We start from the raw sequence: 11,458 nt of genomic DNA, 5'->3' as shown, positions 1-11,458 counted from the left end.
ATTCTTCTCATTATGTTGCACCATGTGGTGCGGGATGTACCAGGCTTCCTTCGTGCTGTTCACCTGTTCCTGATTAAGTTTGACAACATACCCAGCTTGCACTAGCTTGACTAGCTCCTCTTGGTATACTGCAGCCAGATCAGGGTCCCTTTCAAGTCGTTTCTCAATTGCCCTTAACTGGGGTAAAACCGCTTCCTTAGGTGCATAGAGACGAGGCATGTTCTTGACACGTAGCAGGGGAGTAGCATATCGCTGAACACCAGCAACATCCACTCTCACAGTGTTTTCTTGCAGAAGCTGAATGGATTCTTTGTCTTGGCGTGACCTGGTGATCACCTTTTCACTCTGGTAAGGTAGAACATCCATTTGCCACAGTCTCTCCACGTTTGCGTAAAGGTCATTGACGGGCCGCAGCGAGGTAAAGAAGCATTGATCATGGGAAAGAAGACTGCTCAATTCTTGAGTTGGACCCTGCAGTGTCCAGCCCAGACGTGTTCTCACTGCTGCCGGACCACCAGGGGGCCCCAGTCTGACTGGCTGTATAGGTGTGATAAGGTGGGGGCAATCAGAGCCAATGAGAAGCACAGGCTGTACCTTGTTCAGCTGTTGTAGTGGTAACCCGGCAAGATGCGTGAACTTTCTTTGCAGTGCAATGACTGGGTGAGTATGTTCTGCCAGGTTGAGTACGTTAGCTGTGAAGGCATTACCGATCTTGTAGACTTTACTGGGGTTAGCAGTTGGGGACACAGTAAAAGTCACTGCCGCCCCGTGAATGACCTGGGTATCTTGTCTCACTGTGCGAAGCATAAGATCCTCGGGTTCTCCCACGAGTCCCAATTTCTCTACTGCATCATGCAGAATGATGGTCCGCTCTGATCCATCATCCAACACAGCATAAGCCTCCATCGCCCTGTTGCCATTCCTGATCAGTACCTTTGCCACTTTGAGAAGCACTTTACTGCTGGATGTTGGGCGGTCAACATACAAAACTGCACTAGAAGGAACTGTATTTTGCTGATATGGCTTGACTTGATCATTGACTTCATGCAGTACCAGAAGGTGCTTCTTGTTACAAGTTGGACAGGGAGTCTTTAGTGTGCAGTTGGCTGCTTGATGTCCACGACCACAACGCCAGCATCGGTTTTTAGTCTTTATCCAGTCTATCTTCATGTCTTTGCTGAGAAGCTTGAAGTTGTCACAGCCATTCAAATAATGCTTGTTATTGTCACAGTACGGACAAAAGGCCTTTAGCTTCTCTGCTCTGACTGGAGCTGGTTTAAATGTGGCTGATGATGTCAGCGTGGACGGTGACTTTTCAGTCCCAAGGAGAACAGTAGTTGGTCTGCGAGGCTGCTTAGGCTCTCTTCTCACCTCTCTGATGTGTGCTGAGGAGTCCTGCTTTAGGTGACAAGTATACTGGCTATTGTCTTCCTGTACTTGAAGCTCATATTCCAGCCAATCTGCAAAATCCAGTAGTGTGGGAATAGAAACTTGCAGTGGGTGGGTATATCTTTTGAAACTAGATCTTAGGTCATGTGGCAGTTTACTTTGGAGGCGAGACACATGTGATCCACATTCCAGCTCTACATTTCCTTTGTGGCCCAGCTGTTGTAACATACTGACAAGAGAGCGCACCTGCAGTCCAAACATCCTAAAGGCTTTTATATCTCCACTGCGTATGTTAGATCCATCCATCAGCTCAGAGATTCGTTGGAGGGCTAATTGGTGAGGTTGACCATACATTTTATTCAGAGCTCTCATAGTGTTAGTAAAGGGAAACCTCGAATTGCTGTAAGAGTCCGCCACTAGGAGGGCCTCCTCCAGTTTCAGATGGTCAGTGAGGATTTGAAACTTAAAGTGTTCTGTGGCATCGTCAGGTAGGATATTCTCCAAAGCAATTCTCAGCCTTGAAAACGCCCTAGGGTCAGGGGACGTAAGGAATGGGATGGTAGGTGCTGGACCTCTGTAAGTTTTCTCATTAGTAGATGAGGGGAAGAGATGCTCTGAACTGAATTCTGCATGGGCTGGCCTCCTCCGGTCCTGTGATGGGACCACATATTCAGGCAGCTCAGGGGGAAGTGAATACGGGGTAGAGTTGGCATACCTGATCTGCGGTGAGTCACTAAACTGTGTTGTAAAGGGAATTCTCTTATGTGAGGGGGAAGAAATGTTCATGTTTCTCAGATCCTCAATCAGCTCTGAGCTTTCTCCTGGCGCAGCTGGGCATGGATGTCGATTAGCGACAGGTGGTGGTAGCCTGGAGCGTGGGGCTGCTATTGGGCGGTATGGCTGTGGAGTCTGAATGTTGACTGATGGAGAGTGAGAGCGTGGTGATGGCATCGGTGAAGTGACTGACTCAGGTGGAGCTCCACGCTCAGATTTCAGGCTTTGAAGCTCATTACAGAGTACAGCATTCTGTTGACGCATCTCTTGTAATGCTGTGATGATCTCAGGGAGCTGGCTGGCTTGTCGTTGCAAGGCTGCGTTCTCCCGCTTAATCTCTTCAAACATAGCTGTAAGCTCTGGCAGCTGTTTCACTTGCCGTTGCAATGCCGCATTCTCTTCTCTCAGCTTGTCATAAGTGCTGTCCCATCGGTCGGTCAATCTCCATTCTGAACGATCTGATGCTTGGCTGACTGGTGAAGTGGATCTGGAGTAACCTGTAGGACTTGGCGGTTCATCCTCCTGTACAGCATGGTAGGTAGGCGACCGTGGTTGCTGTCGAGGAAGCCCAGGTCCACTGAGCTCATAGTCTTCAAAGTAAGCTGGAAGGTTAACTTGTCTCCTTGGTCGTACGGCAGGGGCTTCTCTTTCTGGGTGAGACATGGCTGTAGCAGTCCACTCTCCGGCTCGAAGGACCATGTAAAACTGGCTGCTCACTCTTTTATCTTTCTGGTTCAGAGTATTGAATGGCTACAGGATGTCCGGTTAGAACATAACGTCTCACACCAGGGGTACTTGAAGATGATTTATTGTGCTAAAGTCATGTATGTGGTTCTGTAAACATAAAACAATATACAAAATATAAATAAACCTATTAGAATAAATCAAAGATCTATAAACAATACTAGAATACTGGTATAAGTATAATCAGCAAGGTTAAAGGGCATTAGAGAAATAAAGAAATATAATAATATACATAAATATATATTCTTTATAGAAATGAGTATTTTACTGCACTGTATGCCTAATGCACATAGTGCTAACAGCGAGTGCATCTAACTCGCCAGATAAACATGCCCGTACATGTTCCCCGAGACTCAGTCTAAGTCCACACAACACGCAGATGTATAAAACACTATACAGATAAACAACGCGGGAAATCACGTGCCATTCGAGCGGCAATACAAAGTGCAAACATAACAAACAATGCAAACACTCAGACGGAATGCCGCGACAGCGATCCTCAAACTTCCTTACGAACGTATTATGCAATAAAATATACAAATGCACTTACAGTTAGTTGCACGCACACACACAATCCTCAAATCTTGAGATGACAACATTTCTGCCGAATTAAACTGTTATTTATAATAAACAAGCACATCTATACATCTTCTCTCAATAGAATCTTGTTTCCAACTCCCCGGAAAGTTTTAGAACAGTCCAAATCACGAACAGGGGCGGGGGAGTTGGGAGAGTCCATTTTCAAAGGGTGGCCTTTTTTACACATAACTTTATTAAAAGATTATTATTTCTCAGTTATGTTTCTTAGTAATGTTAAGGAGGTTTACAGAAAACGATCATTGATATAATTTGAATTATAAATGCTGTTTTTGTGATTTGGAAACAATGAAAACCATTTTATGTTTAGCTCAGGGTTTAGGTTGAATTTAGGGCTACCGCCCCTTTAAGAGAATTGTGCTGGGTTTCCCGCAATACCGTTGAAGCGTCATAACTGACTTTGGACGCTGGGAGCCAGCGGTGAACTAGGACCTGAGCGATATAGTTTTCTTACCGTAGCCTATGGACGTTACATTGTCTTAGAAATATCAGACAGCATTAGTTTTGGTTTAAGAAACATTTATTTTATTACTCCTGTAAGAAGATTTCATTGTGGGACCTGAATAAACGGTCATTTTTTGTTATCCTTTGACATTATAGTCCAGTGGAGCTTTCTTTTTGCCCTGATACAACGTTCTACGGCACGAGTAACTAACTTTCGCAAGGGATTGGACTGCTGGCCCTGACAGGTGACGCTGTCTCGAAACTTCTCAGGCTCCTTTAGGGCATTATGTTGATGACCCATAACGAGTTTCGTGATAAAATACAGCATTTTAGCACATAATTCAAAATGGCCGACAGTCGAAATGGCCGGTCTGAGAAAATGTGATATCATTCGACTCGGCATGACGCCCTGAATCGATCAACACCACTTGTATGATTTTTGGACAAACCGTTCAGAAGTTATAAGCAAAAATAGCCATTTTGTATATCTCCGGACCAGTAGGTGGCACTGCGCCGACACACAGCATGTAGCCTCAGGTCATGCTTGTGATGACATGTACCAAATTTGGTCTGAATCCGATAAAGCGTTGCGCAGATACAGCCTTACGTCTGTTTTCGCAAGCACTTTGTAAAATGAGTTTGCGCGGTATTCGGGAACGGTTTTTCTGGTCTGGAAATGATCTGGTTCAATTTTCGTGAAATTCGGAGCAACGGCCTAGGAGGAGTTTGAAAAAGTATGTTTTTCGGAAAATTCAAAATGGCGGAAAAATTTCCATGACGGAAAATGACGTCTTTTGTTGATAGGTCTTACTTATTAGGATAAACATGAGTGTAACTTTGGACAGCTGGTGGCGCTAGAGGGAATGAGTTGGAGACTCCAAATTTGTTATGGTGACAGTTCAAACTGTCCTCTATCAGTGTGCCAAATTTCATAACTCTCCCGCAAACGGTTCCATGGGCTGCCATAGACGCCCAGTCAGAAGAAACGGAAATGGAAGAATAACTAGATGTACCGCATGGTGGTACAAAATATGACCGCCGCTCAGGCCTGCACTGGCTTTCCACAAAAATAAATGACGTGGAGCAATTTGGCTGTATTGCGTGTTTATGTATATACCTAAAAAAAAGTAGTAGTATGTGCATGTCTGTCTGTGTGTGTGTGTATGTGTGTGTGTTTGTGTATGTGTGTGTCTGTGTGTGTGTGTGTCTGTGCGTGTATGTATGCGTGCGTACATGTGTGTGCGCGTGTGTGTGTGTTTGTGTGTGTGTGTCTGTGCATGTGGATTTGTATGTGTGTGTATGGGTGTGTGTCTGTGCGTGTGGATGTCAGTGTGTGTGCATGCTTGCGTTTGTTTGTATTCCTGCATGTGTGTGTGTGACAGTATCATCCTAAACCAGCAACCCTTCGCTCAACACCACCATCTACAGGCCGATGAGTGTACAGTCACTAAATGTGCACATAAATGAATTTATTTTATTACCCCCCCATGGATGAAATTCTACGAAACTTAGCATACCCCCAGAGGATGTCAAGTTAATCATACACATGAAATATGGTGCAGTTCTGAACATCTCAACTGAAGATAGGGGCGATTAAAGCAGAATAATATTGCATTTTCATTTTTTATGGGAGGGGTGCAAATCACAAATGAGTGATTATGGGCTAGGTTGATGTGGGCCCTTAAGACCAACATACCATAAAAATGTCTTCATCCTCGGTGCCACGGTTCAGGTAGTTATTTAGGAAAAACTGCATTTTTGGGTTTTGGGGGGGCCCAGCGGGGGGGGGGGGGGGTGGCCCCCGTGGCCCCCGGGGGCAAAGTGGCAACCGGGGACCAAACGAAATTTTTCCGTAAAAGTCTAGTGGGGCTACATGCCCACCAAATTTCATGTTCCCCGGTGTTTCGGTGTCCCTGGTATCGTTGACGAAAAATTCAGTAGATGACAAAAAAAAAAAAAAAAAACTTTGACAATCTCTATATGACCGCTTTCGCTAGCTAATAATAAGAACGGGAACAGATACAATAGGTGCCTCCGCACCTTCGGTGCTTGGCCCCTAATTACTTGAGTGAAAGTGTAGACACTACTGGTCAAATATTTCTCTATTGCAAGTGAAAGTTGTGAAGACAGATTTTTACTGAAGTAAAAGTTCTTGCTTTTAAAAGTAGGCCACTTACATTTAAAACACACATTGTTCTATGAATGCATGCTGTGCCATCATGGTGGCTGAAGCCATTTGGTGATGCTGGCATACGACTACCCTGAACTTATTTAAATACTATCTATTATAATACAATATACCTTTATATATTTATATTTAAGCCATTCATGGACTCGCTGATTAGTATTTACACAGAATTAGACAGATCTAATTCTAATGTTATTTTACTTTATTTATATTTTATTTATTATGCAACTAATATTTATTATATTATACTTATTTTTAATTCCTTATAAATAAATAAGAACACTTTGGCATTCATTTGAATTGTGGTTTCTGCGGCATACGTGCCACCTAGCGGAGTTGGGTCATTCTTAGCATTCCGTGCCATTTGAGTCCCCATGACATGATGTGGTATAATTTGAGTAAAAATGGGCTAATACTTGTTTCTAAAGGATCATCTTAAATAGTTAATCCCCCTGTCAGGATTAGTACAGAGGACCCAAAAGCAGAGGTGAATGCAATAATAGAGTTTATTCTCCGTAACTTGTAACAAAGGAGACTGCCGTCAGCAGACGCAGATCAGTGTTCAACACAAAATAATAATGTTTGACTGAAGAACAGCAGGAGCGAAGAATTCAGTACAAGTGAAGTAGCGAGCAGCAACAGAGCACAGTCCCCGAGCCAGGTGGAAGAAACTCTCATGTGGCTGGTAAGGTGGAGGACCACAAACAGCGGGTAAACTGGGCAGAGAACAATGTTAATGCTCCAACAAATAACTCACGACAGGACAGGACAGGACAGGACAGGACAGGACAGGACAGGACAGGACAGGACAAAGTAACTTCTCGTGAGAGATGGTACATGAGGTAGCCAACGAAGAGACTGAGCGAAGGCTCAACGTTCAACAATAATCTAGCAAGGAAGCAGAGAAAACAGTGACTAGAAGTAGCAAAGAAGTGAATTAGGGGAAAAGAGTGAACAGGTGAGAAGAGGATCAGCGTAAGTGCTGATTACTATGAGGAACAGCTGCGGGTAGAGTGAGCGAGAGAAAACATGAATGGGAGTGAGTGCGCAGCGCGAGCTCTGATATGATGAGGATCAGCTGAGTGTGGTGTGTGTGTGTGTGTGTGACTGAGTCCCAATTCGCCTAAAAGTATGTACTTTTTTTGTGATGAAAAAGTACATACTTTTGAGTGTGTAGCAAAAGAGTATGCACGTTCTGGGACATACTTCAATGACGTCATGCAACGTAAACGAGAACGTGGTTCAATAGCATCCAGCTGCAGCCCCGCAGACTCACCTCCGGCTACGGCGGCTAGACACCACTGGCTGGACACCAGTGGATAGACAGCCTACGTCATTTCCATTTTCTCCGTCATTTCCGTTTCGCCGCTAATTTCCGTTTTCACCGCTGGATGGACAGCAATTTTATTTCCTATTTTCACCTCTGGATTGACATATATTTATTTTTTATTTTTTCACCTCTGGATAGACATTTATTTATTTTATATTTTCACCTCTGGATAGACATATATTTATTTTATATTTTCACCTCTGGATTGACATATATTTATTTTATATTTTCACCTCTGGATTGACATATATTTATTTTATATTTTCACCTCTGGATAGACAGCATATTTATTTTATATTTTCACCTCTGGATTGACATATATTTATTTTCTGTTTTCACCAGTGGATGGACAGCATTCTTTGCAGGCTTAATTGCACACGTCTTTTCCGTATTGTCATTTTACTTTTATGACTTAAAATATATAATATAAAAGCTGTGTGCAAATTGAAATATGATCTTTATCATATCTCTTTACATAAAACAATTCTCAATAATATACTTAATATTATAACATCAATAATTCATGCAAACTGCATTCACAAGAACCACCTTGAAAATATATATTGTTCAGATCATATCACTATTTGTTGTGACTTAAATTCAGCCTAGATCAATGGACTATAACGTTTTGTCAATACAACAGACTTGTACATGTTAATTGACCACAGTTTTTTGCCTTGCCCATTTGGATATTCAATTCTTATTTTTTTTTTTGTAACTTCTGTTTTTAAAATATACGTAGATTCACATGATCAGACAATTTACCAAACAATCCAGATCAAATTAACACTTCATGGTTTTGCAATATTTATTGGAAATTACACAATCTAATTAGTAAAATTAGTCAAATCTGACCATCAGAATGAAGATGCCACAGTCAGGCCCGTAAGGTTGTGGGGGAAGTCCCTATTTCAAGAGAAAATAAAACATGAACAGTTCCAAATAAACTATTGCACACTGTGCACACCACACCTCATTCCTGCCCCCTAAAAATGGCAGTCTGGGCAATGCTCAGGAAATTCAGGGTCTGTATAAAACCCTCGCAGGTCTCCACGTCTTCCGTTTCCACAGTACCCCACCCAGTTTTTGAAAAAACATCTGCAATTTCTGCATTGTACAATTTTAAAAGGGACACACATGTCTCTTACAGCCTGGGGCAGTTTTTTGACATTCACCACACCTAAAGCAAGAACAGATGTACAATATGATTAGAATGAGCATGTTTATATTTAACTATATTAGAGTACAAGTGTTGATCCAATACAGAAATGGAAAATTAATTAAAAACTTAGCATACTTGTGCATAGACAACCTAGCATTTCAGACTATTCTCTGCCAAGACTGTTCTATGAGATCTCGTTAACTGGGTACAATCTTCACACATCCAAGTGAAAAAAAAACGTATTTACAATATTAAATCATACCACTCAAAGAACGAGAGTATTTTTTAGAGTCACTTATTTGCTTTAAAAAGTCTTGTCATACACGTCATACACATCGTACGACCAGAGATACTGCTTCACGGCAATCCTTCAGTCACTTTGGTGCTTTCGCGCTCTGCACTTTCTTTTCTCTCGAGGCATCGACAACACAGCTGACACAGGTAAACACACAACACAGCTGACACAGGTAAACACACGTGCTAGAAGAGTTTTTGTTTTGTTTGTTTCTGGTCCCGCTTCGGATGCCACGATGCCATCAAGCGGCATCTCTGGTCGTAATCAGTCCTTCACTGACCAATCAGCGTTCATTAGCAGAATGCTAGCGTGTTATGGGCAACAACAACTCAACCTGTAAGAAATCGAAAGGACATAAGTACTCGTTCATTCAATTTTCGACCTATAACCCATGTTGAACTTGCAAAACCTACAATAAAATCTGAGATTTCTCAACGGCAATCGGGTGAAAGAAACAAATTTAGCCGTCTAGCCCCATAGACTCCCATTCAGTCTGCACTCGCCCGCGATCACCTCCAGTGGAATTCTAATGGAACTGCAACCAAGATCGATACAATGGGGCTAATAGGAAGTGCCAAGGCTCTCCGTAGACGGGCTCTGGTTGAGCTGCACTTCGAATTCTAACCGGAAATAGTAGACCATCCGGGTATCTTTGGAATACTCATTTCAACATACTACGATTTGGGACGTACTAATTCTAGTTTCGCATACTATTTAGGACGGATAGTATGCGAATTGGGACTCAGCATTTGAGAAAGATGAGGAGGAAAACAGAGAGAAAGAAACCCGGATCATGACACCCCCTTTCAATAATATGTACCCAGGATTAATTCATTAAAAAATAATTGCTCTGATTCTAGTGCAAGTAGGCTAAACTGCCATGTCCCCAAGTAAGCTTGCATAACTTCAGCCACAAATATAAGTGATAAAAATCAAATAAACTCCACTTTTTTTAATATTGTACTTTTTGTTAGTAATTCATTTTTAATGCTTAAAATCTTTAAAATATGTTGTGTCCCTGAATTGAATGTCCCCCCTGTTACTCTGATGGAAAATCCTTCTGAACACGCCCTGACTGTTCCTCTAATCACATGACCCAAGGAAGTTCAATACCTTTTGATCTTGAAGAAGCAGAGTAAGGGTGTATTCACACCAGGAAAGTCCGATAGTTCACTTGCTTTGGTCCGGACCAAATACAATGTTTTTTCTTTTTTTTTTTGGTACGGTTCGCTTTCACACTGCTCTTTTTGCAAGTGAACCAAAATTTGTAAACAAAACCACGCGTGTGCTAAGGTCGTCCATTCATTGGACAGGATTTAAAAAAATAAATAATTTTTTATCAACCTGCCAGATGTCCTGATCGGGAATAGTGGTGTTATACTTATCTATATCTAAGGCTTTCTTGTTGATATGTATTTATTGTATTGTTGTAGTGTATTTATTGTTTTCTCTTAACCATCAACCTAGAGACTGCAGATGAAAATTAGCCTGTATGGCTAAATCTGGCACATTTACATTTTGGACTCTGTCCTCATGTTGATTAATGTGCACTGTGAATGTCCTGATGCACACACGACGCGCAGAAAGATGCGCAACAGTTGGCCTATCGTGTGCACAGACAGCGCGCTGGAATTCTCTTTCGCGCTTGAACGAACAATAACACACACCATTATACCAAAATGTCCGTTTTGTTAAGTATCCTCATAAGAGCAGTCAAATAAAAAGGCGCAGTTTTCTGCAATTGGGTCGGTTCATGTTCACACTGTAAACGAACCGTACCAGAGTTCGTTTGGAACCGTACCGAGACCACCTCTTCAGCTGGGTCTCGGTTCGGTTGTTTGGTCCGCACCCGAGTGCGATTGCTGTATTCACACCTGCCCAAAAGATCCGCACCAAGGGGGGAAACGAACTTGAGTTCGATTCAATCGAACCAAACAAGGCAGGTGTGAATACACCCTAAGTTTCAGTCCTTAATTCACCCTTTTTTTCAATGTTTTAGAATGATTCACTGATGTGATAAAGCATAACATGTCCACCCTTATGCCTATTTATAGTGGAAACTGATAATTGTTTGTAATTTTGAAAATATGGTTAATAATTGTGTTAAAAATCTTCCTCAGTGATCCTCCTCCTGTTACCGTCTACCCTGTTTTGCACAGTAACAGGGTGGACATAACTTAAAGGTATAGCGGAGGATCTTTCCAAATTTTAGATAAGACCCGCCCTCTCCACTTTTTGAAAAGTTTGATTGATTCACCAGAATGATTGACAATTAGGAGGACCAATAGTATAGGTTACCCACCAGGAAGTAAAACATCCTCCGCTATACCTTTAACAGAGTGGGCGTAAATGCTAAATAAATAAGTGTTTACAGCTTGAATTGCTACTTATAATTTATGTATTTTACATTTATTTGTTAAATACCTTCAATAAAGAGTAGCTTAAATAGTATTTGTCAGGAAATGACACTGTTATCTGCTGCAGAAAAGCAGCGACGCTACAGGGCACGTCGTGATGCAGACCTTGAAAAAAGGC

At 42.0% G+C, this 11,458-nt stretch overlaps 1 long non-coding RNA gene across 1 annotated transcript; it reads left to right on the top strand.

Annotated features, from left to right (window-relative positions):
* Positions 1–8,966: 8,966 nt before the first annotated feature.
* Positions 8,967–10,884, top strand: LOC309491154. Its single transcript, XR_014202945.1, has 2 exons — positions 8,967–9,069; positions 9,113–10,884. It is a non-coding gene; the product is annotated as an uncharacterized lncRNA (long non-coding RNA).
* Positions 10,885–11,458: the final 574 nt, after the last annotated feature.

Source organism: Leuciscus leuciscus (genome assembly GCF_965113295.1).
Source record: "Leuciscus leuciscus genome assembly, chromosome: 25".
Taxonomy (NCBI): domain Eukaryota; kingdom Metazoa; phylum Chordata; class Actinopteri; order Cypriniformes; family Leuciscidae; genus Leuciscus; species Leuciscus leuciscus.
This window is presented reverse-complemented; position numbering and strand designations above follow the sequence as displayed.